The sequence below is a fragment of the Vicia villosa genome, linkage group LG1 (genome assembly GCF_029867415.1).
Source record: "Vicia villosa cultivar HV-30 ecotype Madison, WI linkage group LG1, Vvil1.0, whole genome shotgun sequence".
Lineage (NCBI taxonomy): Eukaryota > Viridiplantae > Streptophyta > Magnoliopsida > Fabales > Fabaceae > Vicia > Vicia villosa.
In genome coordinates, this window is record NC_081180.1 from 140,257,680 (window position 1) to 140,268,866 (window position 11,187).

Consider the following 11,187-nt stretch of genomic DNA (forward strand, 5'->3'; position numbering starts at 1 on the left):
TTCATTTTTCATTCATTTTTTACACACTTCTTGTTTAACACATATATTTTAAGAATATCAAAAAAAATCATCAAAAAAATATTTATTTGATACATTTTTAAATAGGTTTAAAATGACTTGTTTTTAAGTATTTTTAATACTTTTAAATATTATTTTTCATTTGATTTTCAAACTTAATCACTTGTAAATATTTTTTGAGCAAACCCTGATCATCTAAGTGTTAATTGAAGATAATCTTTTTGTTTATCTTGATTAATTTGACTCCTTTCAAAATTCAAATCATTTTAAAACAAGCGATCGCGATTCTTTTTTTTTAAAGACGATAAACCATTTCTTTTTGAAACTATTGATTAAATATATACTACTAAAAATATGACATTTGCTTAAAGGATTTTACATCAGGTATCAAAATATAAGATGTGAAAAATATTTGTCAAAACATTTTACATCAGGTATTTATTTCCAATGATATAAAAAAATGAAAAATGTATAACACAGTGGCAGTATTGTAAATAAAATGAATAAAAAAGGCGGTGGCAGAATTGTAAATAAATGAAAATCTTGTTATAAGGGATTTTACATCGGGCCTAGTTAATACCCGATGTGATAAATGTTACGCTTAGTGGGCCTTCACATCGGTCCAAATAAAACCCGATGGGAAATGTTACGATAGTGGGCCTTTACATCAGGCCATTAAAAAACCGATGGGAAATGTTTTGCCCAATTTTTCTCTAAAACCCTATCCCTTCTATGCTACGCCCAATCTCACAAAAATCTTTTCTCCCTTCTTCTTCGGCCATCACAACCCACTCGCCTTCCTCCTCCACCGACCTTTGTTCACCGACCTCCGTTCTCCTCCTTTGTTCGTCGACCTCCTCCATCATCCTTTGTTCTCCGACCCCACTCCTAGCCGTCACCACCCACTCGCTCCAAATTCAAATCTGACAACCACCCATCCTTCTTCTACAGGTTTTGACTCTTGACTCCTTCTTCTCTTCTTACTAACCGTAGCAACATTCCGATATTTGTCTGAAAATAGTGTAAGAATTTTATATGCTTTGTTTGGCTTTTGTGTTTCAATGTGTTTGGATTTTGCTATTATATAAAGGTGAATTGTAGTAAATGTTTGTGTGTTCGTTGTATTGTGGTAAGAATTATTGAAGACAAATAAAATCAAACACCATAACTGTAACAGAACCATTTTCTTTCAATTTGTGTAATTCAGATCTTATAGTAGTTGTTACATGGAACCTCTATCATAGAAATTGGTGGGGATTGTAAATACTAATAAACATTTTTTTTATAGTTTTGCGAAGCTTTTTATCCTTATTGAGATTAGTTGTTTGTTTCTGTAGGCTAGATATAATGAAATTCTATGTAGGGGAGCTGGACTATTTTCTGGTATTACTGTGTTACTCTACCATATCTCTGTTGTGAAGACTAAGATGCAGTTTTCTACAAAGGATGCTGCAGAGAGAACGGCATCTTCTGTTGTCAAAGGATTGCTTAAGAAAGACGGTATCCATGGTTTGTATAAAGGGTTTGCGACGGTCCTTACTGGAACAATACCTGCCAGAATAGTATTTCTCACTTTCTTAGAGACCATTAAGGAAGCTTCCTTCAAGATGTTAAACCGTTTGAACTATCTGAAACTAGTAAGGCTGCCATAGCGAATGGCATTGCAGGCATGGCATCGTCGGTTGTGTCACAAGCTGTGTATACTCCAATTGATATGGTACTATTCTCTTCTCTCATCTTCTTCCTTATCAAAATGTTATAGCATTCACTGATTCTTAATTGCTGCTTATTACCTTCAGATTCGCCAAAAGTTGATGGTGAAAGGATGCTCAGGCCATGCCCAGTATAGTAGTGGTTTGGATGTTGCTTGGAAGTTGATAAGGTCCGAGGGCTTCGGGGGACTATACAGAGGGTTTACCTTGTTAATACAAAACCTGTTGGCCATCAGGTATTAAGATGTTTCCCTTGTTAACTGCATTATATTCATCTTTATAAAACTGCATTATATTCATCTGTATAAAACCTGGCGTGTCTCCATGCTCGAATTTTTCCAACCCTCTTTTGTCTCATTGCAGGATCTAGTTGGTCTGTTTATGTCTATATTACTCCTTGTAGATTTCATCTTAGTGTTGCTTACATTACTTCGGATATACTTGTTGCCGCTAATGAGTTTCTTCTTAGTTTTATTTGTCCTCCCTCTTAGTGTGTTATTTCCATTTCCATATGGAATCAGTGCTTTGTTTAGTCCAGGGCCTAGGCGACCAGCTGGCCTTGCTCGACTATATGTTGTGTGGAATCTGACCTCCGTAGTCAATGTTGTAAGTTATTCTAAACATTAACTTGCTTCTAACTAGAGAGAAAGAAAAAGAAACAGTGATCATTTTTTAATTGAGTTTTATACCTATAAAGAGTCAAAACAAGCATTTATATAATACTATATAATATATAAGCACACACACGTACCAACTTATATCGATTTTGACTGGATATAGATTTTATCAATTAATCCAAACATGTCTTTATTTGTTTCGGAGGCTATAGTGAAAAAAAAGTGCTTAATAAGGATTAGGTTGGAAGTGATGATAAACTTGGTGAAGTGTTCATGTTGAGTTTGTCTTTGTCAAAGCAAATTGCAATTAAAATGGGTGAAAGAATCGTTTGAAATTCAATTAGTTAAGTAACTGAAATATATAAATATTTAGCAAACAGAATAGATTGGAAGTCAAAACACGTCTCTAAGAAGAGAGGGTAAGTTCATGCAGGTGATTAAGAATACTATTTTGTTAAATTTATACCAAACAGAATAGTAGTATTTGACCTAGTGTCTATAATATATTTAAGGTGTGACTCACTTGACTAGTATAAGAGAAAGAAGGGAGGTTATGTAATATGTATTAAATCTAAAACACATGCTGAGTTAGGCATGATCTCAACTCAGATTGTTCATCTTCTCTCATACAGATTTTGAGATATGTATATACATTAATACATTCTTACCACAAATTTTAATATGAATCATAACCTAACTAGTTTAAAAATATTTTAAGTTTCAATAATAAAATTCTCACCGTATTTAGATTTGACCTAAATCAATATTATAAATTTGTAAATAGAGATTTGTTTTGATTTATAAATATATGTTGCTATTATCTCTCATATTTTAGGTATTTTAAGGTCTAGAATTTGAATTCACTGACACGACCACCATACATTACAAGACACAACACTATGTCAATACTGATAATAATTTGATTTTAAAAATAATAGTTGAATATAACCATGTGTCACTGTTTTGTTGGTGTCGGACACCACACACCACACATGCCTTTTATGTGAAGTATCATATTTTTCATTATATTATTTTCTATTTAAAGTGATATCAAATAAGCTCGTTCACTATCTCAGGCATTTGTTTTAACCTTAACTGTGAAATGGGTCTCTTGTAACAGGTAGTTGTCTTCATTTGTGGTTTTATTCCTTATATAGTTCATTCACATGACAAGCATTCCAACATTCAATCTTGGAATTTAGTATGTAAGTAGCAAATAATTGTTTTTTATCAGATAATTAAAATTGATAGTACCTATTTGCTGTGACTATTTGACAACTTTTTCTAAACCTTTGTGCTATGTGGTAATGACCAATACAGGGAAGAAAGTGAATGGTGGATGCTTCCTTCTGATCTATTCCTCTGCAAAATAATTCAAGCTCGTCTTATTGATTGTCATATGGCTAACTAGGAAATACAAGATCTTTCATTGTATAACAGTGACACTAATGTCTTTTTGGGATTCTTGAGCCAGTTTTTTATGTCTTTTGTAATAGTGGCGGATATCTTAGCATAAATTGCTCAAACTTCTTGGTCTTTCGTTTGTCTTATCAGATATTTAAAATTATGATTATACATGCAAATATTCAATTCAATCTCATTTTTTATAAGTTATGAGCTTTATCTATCAGATAGGTGAATGTGGTCTGTGTGATATTGGCAAAATATAAAAAATTAGGTATAACAAAATTAAAGAAAAAAAGGTGAAACTGATCTATCCATAAAAAAATTACAGGACATATCACATTGGGCCAAATACGAAACCGATGTAAAAACCCACATTTTACATCGGGCTATCATGGAAACCGATGTAAAAACATTCATTTTACATCGGACTATTACGAACTCGAAGTTAAATATCGCACATATATTTTAAAAAAAATATTGGATTTTGTTTCACATCAGATGTAATTTTAACCGATGTGATATCATGATTTTTCACATCGACTTGTTGCCCGATGTAAAATGTCCTGGATTTATTACATCGCCTGGATTTACATCGGATCCAGACCCGATGTAAAATGTATTTTTCGCCCGATGTAAAAAGTGTTTTCTGCAATAGTATCTTTTTAATTGATCAATTGATTTTCAAAACGATGTGGGGCCTCTCGAATATTAGAGAGTATAAGTCCCTTTCCTCTTTCTTTTACAGTTTTTCTTTGTACAGAAAACTTCTTTCAAAACAATACTTTTCAAACCATTTTCAAAACGACAAACTTCAAAAAGCAATCAACCATGTTTTATAAAATAAAACATGGGCCTCCACATAGGTATAAGTCCCATTCTTGTACACTAGTACTATAAACCTTTTTGTACATACACCTTTTTGTACATACCTCGATCAGTTTGACTTTTTAACCTTGAATAACAAATCAAAAATGAAGGTTTTCTTTAAATCTTCCCAAAAATAAAACATGGGCCTCCATGTAGGTATAAGTCCCAAGCCCCTTTGTAAATACCTGTTTACATAGCTTTGAATAAACTCAAGTGGACCTTTCATCGAGTATAAGTCCCGAGCCCCTGTGTATACAAATGGATCATGCTTACAGGTATATTTCCTTCATAAACTCCATTATATACACACACTTTGTTATATATATAACTGTTCATATTTGTTCATGTACTTGTTCATGTTTGTTCGTACTTGTTCATGTTTGTGATTGTGTTATATATATTTGTTCAACTTAGTACAACACTAGGTTCCCCATAGCCTCCTATTGGGCTTCGTGCAAAGAATCTCCACTAGTTTAGGTTAGAACATAGAGTATGGTTTCCCGGTGAAATCGCTCTAAGAGCTCAAACCAACTATACCATGCCTCCCCTTGGGCTTTGTACAAACGAGTGACCCTCCCATAGCCTACTCTTGGGCTTACAATGCAAGGACCTTGGATTGTCCCTCCCATAGCCTCCTCTTGGGCTTACAATGCAAGGACCCTCGGATAGCCTCCTCTTGGGCTTCGTACAAGGACCCACGGGCTTCTTATAAGCATCCCCAATATCCAAAACAAATACCCTAGGAGATTAGACATTTATCATCTCTATGATAGGAGTATCTCTTCTATATCATCACAAACAATCAATCAATCAAACTTTTTTGCCACAAGTCTGGCTAATCAATCAAACTTCTTTTTGCCACAAGGCTGACTAATCAATCAAACCGTTTTGCCACCATACTGGCTGATTAATCAAAGTTTTTGTCACAAGGCTGACTTCATTGAAACTTTTGCCACAAGGCTGGCTGATTAATCAAAACTTTTTGTCACAAGGCTGACTTCATTGAAAGTTTTTGCCACAAGGCTGGTTAAACAAACAAAAAACATCTTTATCATTCTAAGCGCCATAAGTGGCATGGCCCAGGGCTTATAATGAAAAGATTTTCAAACAAAAACAAACAGATGTATGTGATGATATAGATTAGATACATCGAACATTGAGATGACATTTGTCTCTTATCCTTTGCTTCCACTAGCATAAGTGGGAACTACGATTGCTCTGACTTTCTCAACATCCCTTTGAGAATACGTAGGCACAAGGTCGTATCCTTGGCGAGCAAAACAAAACAAAAAAAACCATTCAAACCTTAGCACCCGTAGACCCCGAGCTACAGATGCTCTGATTCCCTCTAAGGGATATGTATGCAGAGGATCGCGATGATCTTTGCGAGCATAATCAAACAAACACCTTAGGTCCCACCTATTTCACAAGAACCTCTCAATAACATGGAATGAAAAACAAAGCAAAGAAACCTATAGAGTACTATAGATACGTTGGGTGCTAATACCTTCCCTTCGTATAACCAACCCTCTTACCCAAAGATCTCTCCCCCCACTTTTAGGTTATTGCAGCTTTTTTCCTTTTCCTCCTTTGGAAATAATAAAAAGTTTGGTCGGTACAAAAGAAAAATCATTTTTTGAGCACTCGAGCCCAAAGAAGGCATCAGGTGTCTCATCCCGAAAAAAGACAACGATTTTTCGCCCGCGACAGAAAAATGGCGACTTCACTGGGGACCATCTTTTTATTGTTTCCAAAGGAAGGGTTAATTCTATTTGCTTTATTTTTCATTTCATTTTATGTGTGGTTCTGGTTCTGTTACTTGCGTGGTTCTGTTACAAGTGATACATTATGGACAAATCCTAACCCGGATTAAGTACACATAAGAAATTAGGTGGAGGGTATAGTCATGTGCAGGCGCACGTGAGAATCCTTCCGCTCAGTGGAGGTTCCTTGTTGGTAATATATGTTTAGCATGTTTCGTAGCGAAGACATTATTACTTTCATTGAACTGTAGAAGCTGAGTTGGCCGTAGAACCCCAACCCATCCTGGCCTTATTAGGTTGTGGTGCAGAAACTATTCAGGTGAAGACTTGGATTAGTTGTCATGCGGAGAACCACACTCAGACGAGTTTTTCTTGAGAATATTGCTGGCTCATGAGTTTAATTGTGGAAAGCCGGTAATATCCGAAAGAAAAATGTAGACTCTGACGTATCAGTAGAACATGTTGTGCAGGTGATTAACTAGAACTATCCCATTTTTGGTTCTCTGACCTCATGCTCGTGACTTTGGACCTTTGAATCTATGCGTTACCATGTTTGCGTTACCATGTTTGTGTACCATGTTTGTAGTACCATGTTAGTGTTACCATGTTTGAACTACCATGTTTGCTTTACCATGTTTGAATATGTGGCATCCATGCATCCACGCATGCATACATTCATTAGAAAACCCATCTTTTTCCATAAAAAACATGATTTTTCCAAAAAAATTTAGAGAATTTTCCTTGCAAACATTATAGGATTAAGTTATGGAAAAAAGGTATACCAAAAAGTACGGTTTCAAAGCGCCTGATGTAGAAAGACTGATAGAGTTAGCATCTTCTGTACAAGATCCTTGTAATTTTAGGAAAAGTTATGGAAAGCTTTTGCCTATCCTGAATACTCATGTTGATGAAGGACTTCTCAAAACTCTGGTTCAGTTCTATGATCCCGTCTACCGTTGTTTTACCTTTCCAGACTACCAGTTGGTACCGACCTTGGAAGAATATGCCAATCTTTTGGGTATTCCTGTGTCTGACAAAATACCCTACAATGGTTTGGAAGCCATTCCTAAGTCACACGTCATTGCAGCAAGTATCCACTTGAAGAAATCTGAAGTAGAGAGTAATTGGACTACCAAAGGAAACCTCCCGGGTCTAACTTCACACTTCCTAATAAAGAAAGCCTTTGATTTCATCGAAACTGGTAGCATGATAGCTTTTGAAGCTGTACTAGCCTTGCTCATCTATGGGTTGGTTCTGTTTCCCAATGTCGACAACTTTGTTGATATCAATGCCATAAAGATCTTTCTGATTGGAAATCCTGTTCCGACTTTACTTGGTGACATGTATTTCTCTGTCCATCATAGGAATCGCCAAGGCGGTGGAATCATTGTATGTTGTGCACCATTGTTGTTCAAATGGATTGTTTCACACTTACCTGAGTCTCCTATTTTCACAGAAAACCGAGAAGGTTTGCGTTGGCCTCGAAGACTTATGTCTCTTACTAATAATGATATTCATTGGTATACCTTGGCTCGCTGTGGTACAGAAACCATTGATAGTTGTGGAGAGTTCGCCAACGTACCCCTCATTGGTACACAAGGAGGAATTAACTATAATCCGGTCCTAGCCCGACGACAACTCGGGTATGCAAATTCAATTAAACCCATTGGTCCTACAGTGGAAGGTTACTTCTACCGAGAAGGGGATAATCCTAAAAGGTTGAAAGCAAGAATGGTGAGAGCTTGGTACGACATCCGATGGAAAGAAAAAGGTGAGGAAAGAAATTGCATTGCCATGGACGCCTACACCTGCTGGGTAAAGAAAAGAGCAAAGGAGTTCCAAATGCCTTATGCTTATGAAAAACCCATGTTTCCTGCAGTATCTCAACGAACCAACATTCCCACTATGAAAGAATACCAAGACACTTTGGCTAAAATGAGGACAGAAAAAGATGCTTGGGAAGAAAAGTTTCGTAGCACTGAGGTGGAAAATAGAAAGTTGAAGAAAAGAGTGAAAGATCACGAAGAAACTCTCTATTATCAAGATGGATGGCTCATGAGTAAAGATGAGAAGATTCGTCCGAAAGACGCTGCAATCAAGAGGTACATCAAAGAAAGCAAGAAAAATCTGGAAGGCTCGACAAGCAACGCTCCGACTCCTGATGATTGGAAGAATGTTGTTGACAAGCTGAGAGCTGAAAAGGCCGAATTGAAAGCTTACTATGGGAAAGAAATCATGAAGCTCAAGCTGCACAATGCATTTGGTTCTTCGTCTGATGAAGATGTTTAGGATTTGTTTAGATTTTTTATTTATCATTTGCTTTTGTAAGTAGCTACGCTCCAATGTTGTAACATTTCCCATTATTGCAATAAAAAAAATAAAAAAAATGAATGAATAAAAGATTTGTTTGTGTTCAAATGTTTGCAAGGAAATAATCTTTAAAATATTTGGAAAAAAATCATAAATTTCTTTTTGCATACATCATTCTGCATATCGAGTCCGTTGTATAGAGTCTCATCTTTTGGATCTATCTCCATTAGATCGTCAAGCTGTCGCGTCTCAAAGTTTCTCGACCGCGCTCGTAATCAGATCACAGATACAATACTCGTTCAAGCAAAAGAAGAGTAATGGAACACTCTGAACAAGAGAATATTGAGTTTCGTGGTACAGTGACCACCCTTCAGGAAAAGTTGGAAAGTCTCACTACTCTAGTTGACTCCTTAATGGCCGCACAGAATCAGCCGCCGCCACCAAACAGTCAAGCAATAGTGACATCTGAAGTCACCACTCCAGTTTCTACAGTGGCGTTCAACATTCCATCTTTTTCCATGCCAGAAGGTTGGGGCACGCCTTTCAGCTTCGGTACAGGTTTCCGCCATAATGTTTCTGGGGTTCAAACATCCACAACTGAAGCGCCTGCTGCACAAAGTTCACAGTTCACTCCAAATCAGGGGGTAACTTTTTCTCAAGTCACTATGGCACTTTCTCAACCCACTATGACAGTCCCGACCCCTACGGTTCACACAGTTCCTTATGGTGGCAATGAGATTTATCATGATCAGGATGATAGCATAAATCAGCGTAACCTTGTGGAAGATCTCCAAGAGCAGTTTAACAAGATGCAGTTGGAAGTTAAAGCTATCCGTGGAAAAGATTTGTTTGGAAAGAATGCCCAGGAACTATGTTTGGTTCCCAGTGTACAAATACCTGCTAAATTCAAGGTCCCAGACTTTGAGAAGTACAAAGGTAGTTCTTGTCCACAAAGCCATCTTTTGATGTATGCCAGGAAGATGTCTACTTATGCAGATAATCATCAGTTGCTTATCCATTACTTTCAAGACAGTTTGACTGGTGCCGCACTGAAGTGGTACACAGGCTTGGATAACACCAATATTCGAACATTCAATGACCTAGGTGAGGCCTTTGTCCGACAATACAAGTATAACTCAGATATGGCTCCGGACAGAGATCAGCTTCGATCCATGGCTCAGAAAGACCATGAAGCTTTCAAAGAGTATGCCCAACGATGGAGAGAAACTGCTGCCCAGATTAATCCACCGTTAAAAGAGAAAGAGATGACAAAGATCTTCTTGAATACTCTCAGTCCGTTTTATTATGAACGCATGATTGCTAGTGCTCCCAGTGATTTCACCGAAATGGTAAACATGGGTATGCGTTTAGAAGAAGGAGTCCGAACCGGACGCCTAACTAAAGAAGGTGGATCTTCAAGCGGAACCAAAAAGTTCGGAAGTGGTTTCTAAAAGAAGAAGGAACAAAGTGTTGACATGGTATCCCAAGGGAGGCCAAGAGGAAATGTCAATCGTCAACAACAGGTAGCTGCTATTGCACCAGCCGTTAATACCGCACCGAATCCGGGGTTTACTCCGCAGTTTCAACAACAGCCTCGACCACAGGCTCAGCAGTTTAACAATAATCAGAATCGTGTGCAAAGAGCTCCACAGTTTGATCCGATTCCAATGACCTACACAGAATTGTACCCTGCTTTGATTGAAAGAGGTCTTGTTCAAACTAAAGCACCACCACCAGTACCTGAGAAACTCCCATGGTGGTACAAAGCTGAGGTCTCATGCCCTTATCATCAAGGAGCACCTGGCCATGATCTTGAGCATTGCATAGCCTTGAAATATGAAGTTCAGAGGTTGGTTAGATCTAATCTCCTCTCTTTCAGAAATTTGAATCCTAATGTGCAAGCAAATCCGCTGCCCAATCATGGAGGGCATATTGTAAACATGGTGTATGGATGTCCTGGTCCGTACCGAGTCTATAATATCAATTTCTCAAGAGCAGATTTGGTACAAATGCACGCCATTCTCTGTCGAGGGCCGAGTTTTCGCCAGCATCAATATGGTTCCTGTAGCATATGTTGTGTAGATCCTCACGGATGTTCGATTGTGAGAAGAGATCTCCAAGTACTGTTGGATAATGGTACTATTCAGATCTACAGAAATAGGGATGAAAATGAAGTTAACATGATAGGATGTTATCCGCATGAGCTTTTAGTCTCAGATATCAACTCGGAAATGCCTACAGTTAACGTCATCGTTCCTCATTTCAACATGCCTGAGCGCATAGAAGTTACCTATAACAAGCCAAAGGTTCCTGTTGCTCCTTTGATCATTTGTCTACCTGGACCTGTTCCTTATGACTCTGACAAGGCAGTTCCATACAACTACAATGCAACAATGATAAAGAATGGACAAGAAGTTCCTTTACCTACTCTTTCATCTGTCGTGAATATCGCCGATGTGAGTCGAGTAACAAGAAGTGGACGTGTGTATACTC

The 11,187-nt window shown here is 37.4% G+C and overlaps 1 pseudogene; it reads left to right on the plus strand.

The window, feature by feature from the left end:
- Positions 1-704: 704 nt before the first annotated feature.
- Positions 705-4,040, plus strand: LOC131655754 (uncharacterized; annotated as a pseudogene).
- The last annotated feature ends 7,147 nt before the right edge of the window (positions 4,041-11,187 follow it).